Source organism: Eucalyptus grandis, chromosome 9 (assembly GCF_016545825.1).
Source record: "Eucalyptus grandis isolate ANBG69807.140 chromosome 9, ASM1654582v1, whole genome shotgun sequence".
Classification (NCBI taxonomy): domain Eukaryota; kingdom Viridiplantae; phylum Streptophyta; class Magnoliopsida; order Myrtales; family Myrtaceae; genus Eucalyptus; species Eucalyptus grandis.
Window position 1 is genome coordinate 29,104,398 of NC_052620.1, and position 11,520 is coordinate 29,115,917.

General features: G+C 39.5%; 1 pseudogene; it reads left to right on the forward strand.

Annotated features, from left to right (window-relative positions):
- The first annotated feature begins 182 nt into the window (after positions 1 to 182).
- Positions 183 to 10,586, forward strand: LOC120288498 (annotated as a pseudogene).
- Positions 10,587 to 11,520: the final 934 nt, after the last annotated feature.

An 11,520-nucleotide genomic window follows, 5' to 3' on the forward strand; every position in this document is an offset into this window, starting at 1 on the left:
TGGGTGTTCAATGGGTGCCGGATTTGTTATCTCATTATGTATCTTTAATAAGTCAAGCCACAGGAGATTGCGTGGTTTAGCCATTGGATTTAATCTGTTATTATATATATAAATAATATGTAAAATGTATTAAATGTCATGGCATGGCATTGGCAGCGACCTACATGCTTCGCGATCGATAGATGTATAACTATATGGCAGCTTCAAATTCGTTCTCCCGTCTCAACCATCGCCATTCCCGTTTCACAAATATTCACGCCGGTAAATCCCCACCGTTCACGTTGTCGACTTCCTCCACCGGTTGCGCGGCCGCCGGCGCCTCCTCCGAACACTCCGGCACCACCAGTGCCAGATGCAGCCGCCCCACCTCTTACCCCTCTCCCCGACCTCCCTTCTCCGGCGTCTCCCTGCCGCCTACCTACCACCCCATCCACGCTCCCGCCGTCAATCTGCTGCCGAGGTCTCTGCACTTTCAGCAACAAGCGATCATTCTGGCACCAGTCCCTCAGTTGCAGAAGGTCCTGATCATCTCTCTGCCCTATCAGTTCCATGTTCCGGTCAAGAGAATCTACTCTCGGGACGATACCCGCCGGTTCCACGGCTCCGACGTCTCTGAGAACTTCCTTGGCGTCGCCATCGCTCTCTCTGCGTCGGTTCCTGGCCACAAGATTTCTGACTCGTGCCACGAATCATCCACTGTGTCCGCGATCGCGTCCATTGTGTTGGAGAAATCCTCTTGAATTGTTTTGAAGTTGACAAAACGTTTTCATCAGTCTAGTCTGAAGGCTTGCAGACTCTACTATTTAAAGTCTAAAGACCTCCGGACAGCCAGACTCAAGACTCAAAGTCTATCCTCATTGACATTTCTAATCCGTTGAAGAAAGGCCATCCGAATCGGATGTTTCATTAAGGATGTAACCTTATCGACTTGAGAAGATTTCTTGGCTGGATATGACATAATGGAATCCTTTGTTTGATCATAATTGATTCGAAGATTAAGGATCCGATGATTGGCAAAGTATACTTGGAAGGTTCTACTTATGGAAACCGAGATCCTGATTTTATGGGCGAACATGATTGATGGGCTATCGACATGTTCCTTTAATAGCTCGAATGATCTTCCTAATTGATTCCGTCCAACGGGTAGATTGGAGGAATTCCTTTGGTAAGTGCCAACGAGTATGATGGCATGAAGGAGTATATAAGGAAGACGTTCCAGTTGTTCGAGGGTGTGCACGATAGAAGAATTCCAAAGTTTGAAGCTCATTGTTCTTAGTCAATTCATTTGTTGAGCAAAATCATGTAAACAAAAGAGAGTCTATATTCGTGAGAAACATTGAGGAAGTGTGGTAGATCATCTACACTGTTGAATCAAGGAAAAGCTATACTGTAACTTCTCTTTTGTTCATAGTGAAATCCAGCCCATTGGGGGTCGGTGGGAAGAGTGGACGTAGGCTTGGAATAAGCCGAACCACTATAAATCTTGTGTTCAATTTTCTCTTCCCTAACCTTTACTTTACTTTACTTTGATCGTATTTTCCTTTCTATCGTTTGCCTAGAATCGCTTCTGTATCTCGAGAATTTGTTTGTGCACCTATTCACCCCCCTCTAGGTGCTTATACTAACTGTCTCAATTGGTATCAGAGCCTGTGTACTCACTTTGTTTGAAGTGTTTTACTTCAGAGTTAAAGATCCGTGGCTAGTATGTTGGCTCCAGGGCTGGTAGAAGGGCAAAGCAATACCAGACCACCTTACTTTAATGGAAATGATTACAACATATGGAAAAACAAGATGAAAGCATTCCTAAGATCAAATGATCCTCTGGAATGGGACGTTGTAGAAAAAGGAATCATTCCTAAAGCTGCATCTGTCTCGAAAAGAGGAAAAGATGCTTTGTTGAGTCTAGCAAAATGACTCGGGAAGAGATAATCAAGATACAAGCTCTTGATGCAAAAGCAATTTATTCCTTATATTGTGCTTTATCCCCTATTGAATATAACAGAATATCTTCTTGTGTTACAGCTAAAGAAGTCTGGGATAGATTACATATTACCTATGAAGGAACCGATCGAGTGAAAGAGACTAGAATTAACATTCTCCTCGGTCAATATGAAGCCTTCAAAATGAAACAAGGAGAATCTATAACTGATATGTTTAGTCACTTTACAGAAATCGTGAATGGTCTTGAAAATCAAGGTCAACCAATTTCTGATCCCATGAAAGTAAACAAGCTACTGCATGGACTCTCCAAGGATTGGAATCACATAAAGACCTTAATCAGAGAGACCCAAAGAATTATGCCACTATCTGTTGATGAGTTGGTTATGACTCTTCAGTCTTATGAAGTGGAACGAATCAATGAAGACGAAGACCCTAAAGGTAAGAAATCCATTGCATTAAAATCTAATGATGATTCGATGTTACGGATTACAAGACGATATGGATGATGAGGAACTTGCTCTCATGATAAGAAGATTCGAAAGCTGAACGAAAAGGAAGAAGATTCAATCCAAAGAAACAAAGTTTTCAAAAGCAACAGACTAAGTTTGTTGAGGATGATGAATCAAACAAAGATGTAGTCTGCTTTGAATGTAAGAAAAAGGGACACATCAGACCCAACTATCCTCTTCTGAGGAAGAATAAAGGAAAAACTGAAAAGTACCGAAAAGCTCTTAAAGCTGAAACCTGGAGTGATATAGAGTGTGAATAAAGTGATGATGATTATGCCAATATATGTCTAATGGCACAATCGGATTCATATTCAAATTCCGAGACAGATTCAAATTCAGAAAGCGAATTTGAGGTAAGTAACTTCAAAATCCCTATTAAGGTTTCAAAATACATTGATGAATTGTGTTTTAGTCTTAAGACTTCTCTTAAAAGAATTTCCGAACTCAAGAAGGAAAATTCTGCTATAAAACAACATGAAAATATTTTGAAAGAAAAAGTGAATTGTTTAGACAAGAATGTTTCTTCTCTTAAAGAAAGTGAAGATAATATTTTAAAAGAAAATGCATTCTTGAAAAGTGATATCTCAAATATTTCCAAAAGATTTTCTATAGGATCTGAGAAACTGGAAAAAATTATCTCTGTTCAAAGACCTTATTTCAATAAATCTGGTTTGGGAACGACTGCTGAAACTATTCCTTTAATTGATTTTCCTAAAGTAAAGGAACGAATCAAACAAAGACTCACAAGAGATGCTTACAAAAATCATTTTAAAAGGATCTTTGTAAAACCAAAGAGGTCGCAATGCTCTCAAATGCTCAAAGTGCAATAGTGCAGATCATTTTGAAAAAGAATGTCCTATGATTTGGAAACCTGTTAAAAAGGTATGGGCAAAAACCGCATATCATACTAACACCAATGGACCTAAGAAAATATGGGTACCAAAGAAGGTTTGAGTTTCTTTTTTAAATGCAGGTCATTATCAAGAAAAATGTAAAATGGTATCTGGATAGTGGATGCTCAAGACACATGACATGAGACTCAAATTACTTCATAAAGCTTGTTCGAGTAAATGGTGGAAAAGTCTCTTTCGGAGGAAACAACAAAGGAAAAATCGTGGGATTTGGAACTGTAAAGATTGGAAATCTCACAATCAGCAATGTTTCCTTAGTGGAAGGGCTTAATTACAATTTGCTCAGTATTAGTCAGCTATGTGATACTGGTCTCAAAATCAACTTTCAAGAGGGAATATGTTCAGGAATTAGTAAAGATTCTACTCAGTCATTCATGGGTCGAAGACATGGAAATATCTACCTCTTGGATGTGAAACCAGATGAATCACAATGTCTAATCTCAATCCAAGACGAAGCAAACTTATGGCACATAAAGCTTGGGCACGTAAATATGTAGCAAATAGCCAAAATCTCAGCAAAGAAGCTTGTTTGTGGTCTACCCAATTTATCATACCAAAAGTCTGATCTATGTACACCATGTATATTGGGAAAACATGTAAGAAATTCCTTTAAACCAATAAATCAAGTTTCCACTAACCGTGTACTGCAGCTTTTGCATATGGATCTTTTTGGACCAACCAAAACACAAAGCATTGGAGTTTGAAGAAAAGTCAGATGAAGGCATCTTCCTTAGATATTCAACCACAAGCAAAGCGTACAGAGTCTACAACAAGAAGACTCAAACAGTGGAAGAATCAATGAATGTTAAATTCCAAGACTCTATGCAAAATGAATCCATTCGACTCATCTTGAAGAATCTGAACTGCTCCGAGACTCTACAAAGTCTAAAATAGCTCGAGACTTTGAAGGACCGGCAACAAGTGACTCAAGATTCAAGTGAAGGAAGTGACCATCAATCGACAAATTAACCAGCAACCGCAAACATAAGTCCAAATCATCCCAAAGATCTTATTATTGGCGACATCAATGAAGGAATTCGCACAAGATCCAAAAGGCGCGAAGAGTCTAGTACTGTGGCTCTTGTTTCTGAAATAGAACCCAAAAGCATAGAAGAAGCTTTATCTGATGAAAGCTGGATTGAAGCTATGCAAGAAGAGCTCAGGCAATTCAGCATTAATGATGTCTGGGAATTGACTCCTAAACCAAAAGGTAAGTCTGTTATTGGAGCTAAATGGGTTTTCAGGAACAAGATGAACGAGAAAGGAAAAGTCATAAGAAACAAGGCAAGACTCGTGACCAAGGGATACACACAAGAAGAAGGGATAGACTATGACGAGACTTACGCACCAGTAGCAAGGTTAGAAGCAATTCAATTATTACTTGCTTTTGCTTGTTATAAGAATTTCAGGTTATTCCAAATGGATGTCAAAAGTGCCTTCCTAAATGGATTCATCCAAGAGGAAGTTTATGTGGAACAACCACCTGGGTTTGAAGACCCAAGGAAACCAGACTCAGTATTCAGACTCAAAAAGGCTTTATATGGCTTAAAACAAGCACATCGATCTTGGTACGACAGACTGAGTAAGTTCTTAATTGAAAATGGATTTGTTAAAGGTAAAGTAGACACTACTCTTTTCATTAAAAGAGAAAGCAAGAGTATTCTACTTGTTCAAATATATGTCGATGATATTATTTTTGGATCCTCTAATGAAAGTCTGTACAAGAAAGTCTCTAAGACTATGCAGGATGAATTTGAAATGAGCATGATGGGTGAGTTAACCTTCTTTCTTGGACTTCAAGTGAAACAACTGAAGAAAGGAACTTTTATTCATCAAGAAAAATATGCTAATGATATTGTGAAGAAGTTTGGACTGGACAATTGCAAAAAGGCCGATATACCAATGTCAAGTTCCTTGAAGATAAATAAAGATGAAGGAGGAAAGAAAGTCGACCAAAAGTTATACAGGAGTATCATTGGTTCACTTCTTTATCTTACTGCTTCTAGACCTGACATTTTGTTTAGTGTTTGCATTTGTGCGATTTCAAGCGAGACCCTAAAGAATCACATTTAAATGCTACAAAGCGTATTATCAAATATATTGCATCAACTTCAAGCTTCGGTCCCCGGTATCCTAAAAGGGGAGACTTTACTCTTCTTGGGTACTCAGACGCAGACTTAGCCGGATGCAGAGTTGATAGAAAGAGCACCTCAGGTACCTGTCAACTACTTGGAGGCAGGACAGTGTCTTGGTTTTCAAGGAAGCAAAGTACAATAGCTCTCTCTACATCAGAAGCAGAATATATAGCTCTCGAAAGTTGTTATTCACAAATTCTGTGGATAAAACAACAGCTAAGAGACTTTGGAATTAAAGATTCATGCACGGAGATTAAATGTGACAACACCAGCGCAATCAATCTCACCAAAAAATCCAATTTTTCACTCAAGAGCAAAGCATATAGAGATTCGACATCACTTCATTAGAGATCATGTTCAAAATGGAGAAATTATGATTCAGTTTGTTGACTCGAAGAACCAACTGGCGGATATATTTACAAAGCCTTTGGAGAAAAATCAATTTGAAATTATCCGTTCCAGACTCAACATTTTGAGGTTTGAAGAAGTTAAAGTCTAGAGACTCTTAGACTCAGACAAATAAGACTTCAACTGCAAGACTTTGACTGTAAGTTATTCTCACTCTAATCTCATCTTGAAAAGGTACGTTTGTCAACCGTGTTTGATTATTGTTATCTCAACCACTATCTTTAATTGACGAGATTATTGCATCGTTTCCTGTAAAAAAAGGAGTTATTTTGAAATGACCATTTTTCGAAAAAGGCAGTTATTTTTTTAAAGGCATCTTTTCACTTTCCATTACGACGATTGGTATCCCCTCATTTCGACTGTCTTTATACAGTCAGTCTCTCTTCGCTTAACTTCAAAATCCTAAAAAGCACCAATCTTCCAATCCTGTTTTCTTCTCTTGTTTAATCTTCGAAAAAGTTGTCATCTTTCTTGGGAAAGTCAAGCAAGGAATCTTTCAAAGACTAAGAAAGATGTCGTCTTCAAGAAAGTCTTCGAGGATCGCAAGCAGGGGACCACATTGAATGAGTGAGGGGCCTACACACTTCGATCTCACTGAAGAAGAAGTGTCTCCAAATCAGTAGCAGAGCCCACAACATTCTTAGCAGGGTCATTCTCCTCCATCTAGTCCTCAAGATGTTGATCATCATCAAAATGAAGAAATCATTGAAGATGCAGACCCTGTAAGAGTTCAAATGCCCTCTTTTATTTATAAGTTGTATCGTGCTTTAAAAGGGACTGGTACTCCATTGAACTATGTCGATAATTTTCTTAAGGACAAAGGATATGGAAATGAATACATCTTTTTGCGAAAAATGGAAAGTTTGGGAATTGCTCGTAAAGGGGTGGCAGAAGAAACTCTTGCGAATATCCCAAGTGATCCTCGTGATTGGGGAATTAATCCGGTAGATGGAAATGATGATGACAAATTATACAGCCAATTTCAACCAAGAATGGGAGTTGCGGCGGAAATTCGAGGAAAAATGGGAGAGTTGTTTAGATTGAAGGAACAGAAGGATCTATACTCAAAATTGCTGAAGCGTGGGGTGATAAACCCTAGGAGTGTGGATTTTGATTTTCTGGATGCTGTGAATGTGAAACTTAAGGGAAAAGTTCGGTCATCTTCAACTTGAAAAATTCTGCTCTGACACCACAGAGGTCTATCCTCAACTAACTGCATATTTCTATTCAAATCTTAGTTTCTTGGATGCGAATAGATTTTCCTTCAGTGTCAAAGATCAAGACTTTGTAGTGGATATGGATATCTTTGCCGCAGATGTGTTAGGAGTTGAGAGAGGAAGATATCAACGGATCAAAGTTTCTATTGCTCGTACTACACTGGAACTTGTTAAGGACAGGAGAATAGAGGAAAATATTTCCTATTCAAGGATGAGTGCATTCAACATCTTGCTACACAAAATTGTAATCAATTGCCTCAGACCGAAATCAACTTCCTTATCCAGGTCTTGTGACGAAGTTATTCAGACATCTGAACATTCAGCCTTCGCAAATTCTTTGTGCTCGATCGTGTGATCATATGGTGGTAGGACTGAAAATGGTGACTAAGATGCGTCTGAAGGAACTAAGCAAGGCATTGGAGAAATTTAAGGAGAAGACTCCAGTCAAATCTCATCAATTCTCTTCTGCAGGAAAAAGAAAAAGGAAGGAGCCCATGGATGCTCCATCCAAGAGAAGAAGAGCTCTCCTTGTTGAGGATGAAGATGATGAGGATAACATCACCATTTCTGCAATGGCTTTGAAGAATCTCAGTCGATCTGTTCCAGAGAAAGAGTCGAACAATGGAGACGAAGAAAGAGCAGAGAAAGAAGCAGAGGAAAAAGAAACGGAGGAAAGAGAAGAAGAAGAAGAAAGAGATGCTGAGAAAGAGAGAGTTGAAAAATAAGAAGAAGAGAAAATAGATCAAGAAGAAGGAGAACATGAGGAGCACTCTCCACCCGAAGGCATGAACACGGGGGAGACCAAGAGAAAAGAGGAATGTCCTCAAATCCCGCAACCGAGTGAGGGAGTCGGTCGATCCCCATCGATCCAGAGGATATTTATGCCTCTCGGTTTCTGAGGAAGGTCATGATGTTTCTTCGCCAAATCTGCGTGATTATGCTGATCTACCATCGTCTCGCATTTACTCCATCGATCGTGCCAACGCCGATGCGCGACCGACAATTTAGCCGAGACTTTCGCGAGTTATGGATATTCTCTTGGAAATGCAAGGTCGAGATATATGCATTGGGATGTGAAGTTCGAACTTGCGGAATGCGGGACAAGTTTCTTCGGGTTCATTGAATGATCAAATCCAAGCCCTTTCTCTTCAGATTCAGGCTAATGCTAAGGGTGAGGATGTTGCACAACTGAAGGAAGACTTGAAAAGGCTGGAAGGCATCGTTCAGTCGATGGGAGATTTCCAGCTTGTTCGTGTTTCCAAGCATTCTTGACTCCACTCCATTTTCATCTCAATCTTTTTTATGCTGACAAAAAGGGGGAGAGTTGCGAGATTTGAAAAACTTTAAACTTAAATTTGTCGAATTTTTGGCTTGTTTGGTTTGTGGTTTGTTTTGACTTGACTTGTGAGTCATGTGTGTCTGGATGTGGACTAAATTTGGGATTTGGATTTGACTGCTTATTGTTAACTACTATTGATATCTTATGGATGGCTTTATTACATACTGGACTAACCTATTTTCTGTGGTTGCAGATTCTAGTGTTATTAGTTACTCATTTAGCCATTTATCTCTATAAGATATGCATATGTGTTTGAGAAATTTTTTGCAGGTCAAAGTTTTCCAAATCTGCAGGAAAGTTTTGTCACCATAAAAAATGGGGAGATTGTTGGAGAAATCCTCTTGAAGTGTTTTGAAGTTGACAAAACGTTTCCATCGATCTAGTCGAAGGCTTGCGGGCTCTGCTATTTAAAGTCCGAAGACCTCCCGGACAGCCGTGACTCAAGACTCAAAGTCTATCCTCATTGACAGTTTCTAATCCGTTGAAGAAAGGCCATCCAGAACTGGATGTTTCATTAAGGATGTAACCTTATCGACTGGAGAAGATTTCTTGGCTGGATATGACATAACGGAATCCTTTGTTTGATCATAATTGATTCGAAGATTAAGGATCCGATGATTGGCAAAGTATACTTGGAAGGTTCTACTTATGGAAACCGAGATCCTGATTTTATGGGCGAACATGATTGATGGGCTATCGACATGTTCCTTTAATAGCTCGAATGATCTTCCTAATTGATTCCGTCCAACGGGTAGATTGGAGGAATTCCTTTGGTAAGTGCCAATGAGTATGATGGCATGAAGGAGTATATAAGGAAGACGTTCCAGTTGTTCGAGGGTGTGCACGATAGAAGAATTCCAAAGTTTGAAGCTCCTTGTTCTTAGTCAATTCATTTGTTGAGCAAAATCATGTAAACAAAAGAGAGTCTATATTCGTGAGAAACATTGAGGAAGTGTGGTAGATCATCTACACTGTTGAATCAAGGAAAAGCTGTGCTGTAATTTCTCTTTTGTTCACAGTGAAATCCAGCTGGTGGGCTGTTAGTGCGGAAGAGTGGACGTAGGCTTGGAATAAGCCGAACAACTATAAATCTTGTGTTCGATTTTCTCTTCCCTAACCTTTACTTTACTTTACTTTGATCGTATTTTCCTTTCTATCGTTTGCCTAGAATCGCTTCCATATCTCGAGAATTTGTTTGTGCACCTATTCACCCCCTCTAGGTGCTTATACTAGATGTCTCACATTGTCGAGACTCCGGCTCGTCGGATCGAGGAAATTCCTCCGGCCCAGCAAGCAGAGAGTTACGGTAATGTCTCGTGCAAAAGCTGGTGTGAACGTTTGGTGCAAAACAGCGAGTCCCTGATGCTTACATTTCTTCCTGCTGATCTGCGATCTGTGACGGTTGACATTGTACCTGAAATTACCGAAAGTTTTGGCAATTCAAGTCGAATTGATTATAGGCACTTGGCATTAGACCAGTTTTGCTGCATGGTTGTGTCGCTTTGCGAGGATGGGAGTTACTACGGAAGAAGATTACTAAGCTGTAGCGGCTAGGTTTTGGTGCTTAGTATTTAGAGTTGATGAGAAAAATTGCAATTGGTGTGTTCTTTGGAGCCTGCTGGTTCCCATGGTGTTTGGGTCTTGGTGATTATTATTTCTCGCCTTTCATATTTGGACCATCACAGTTGATTGGCCATAAGTACACGAAACCCAAGTCAATTTTCTGCTGATCTGCGATCTGTGACGGTTGACACTGTACCTGAAATTACCGAAAGTTTTGGCAATTCAAGTCGAATTGATTATAGGCACTTGGCATTAGACCAGTTTTGCTGCATGGTTGTGTCGCTTTGCGAGGATGGGAGTTACTACGGAAGAAGATTACTAAGCTGTAGCGGCTAGGTTTTTGTGCTTAGTATTTAGAGTTGATGAGAAAAATTGCAGTTGGTGTGTTCTTTGGAGCCTGCTAGTTCCCATGGTGTTTGGGTCTTGGTGATTATTATTTCTCGCCTTCCATATTTGGACCATCACAGTTGATTAGCCATCAGTACACGAAGCCCAAGTCAATTTTCAATGAAGACATATTGGAGAACTTCTCCAATGAGTACATATATTTCATTTTATGGTGATATATGTTGGAGAAATCTTTCTGGAATATTTTGAAGCTGACAAAACGTTTCTATCAGTCTACTCTGAAGCCTTGCAAACTCTTCTATTAAAGTCTGAAGACCTCCGGACTACCAGACTCAAGACTCAAAATCTATTCTCATTGACAGTTTCTAATCCGTTGAAGAAAGGCTATCCAGAACTACTTTATTAAGGAGTTTGGCCTTATCGACTGGAGAAGATCTCTTGGCTGGATAAGACATAACAGATTCATTTATTCAAATCAAGAATGATTAAAGATCCGATGATTGACGAAGTATTCCTAGAAGGTTCTACTTATGGAAACCAAGATCCTGATTGTATGGGCGAGCAAGATTGATGGGCTATCGACATGTTCCTTTAATAGCTCGAATAATCTTCCTAATTGATTCTGTCCAACGGGAGGATTGGAAGAATCCCTTTGGTAAGTGCCAACGGGTATGATGGCACAAAGGAGTATAAAAGGAAGACGTTCCAGTTGTTTGAGGAGTGCACGATAGAAGAATTCCAAAGTCTGAAGCTCTTTGATTCTTAGTCAATTCATTTACTGAGCGAAATCTTGTACACAAAAGAGAGTCTATACTTTGAGAGACCTTGAGGAAGTGTGATAGAATATCTACACTGTGGAATCAAGGGAAAGCGATCTTTGTAATATCTCTTTTGTTCATAGTGAAATCCAGCCGGTAGGTGTCAATGCAGAAGAGTGGACGTAGGCTTGGAATAAGCCGAACTACTATAAACCTTGTGTTCAATTTTATCTTCCTTACTCTCCGCTTTACTTTGATCATAGTTCGATTTGTTAACTAAAGGAGAACTTCCTTTCTGTTGTTAGTCCAGTATTGCTTTCATATCTCAAGAAATTATTTTTACACCTATTCACCCCCCTCTAGGTGCTTATACTAGCTATATCAATTGGTA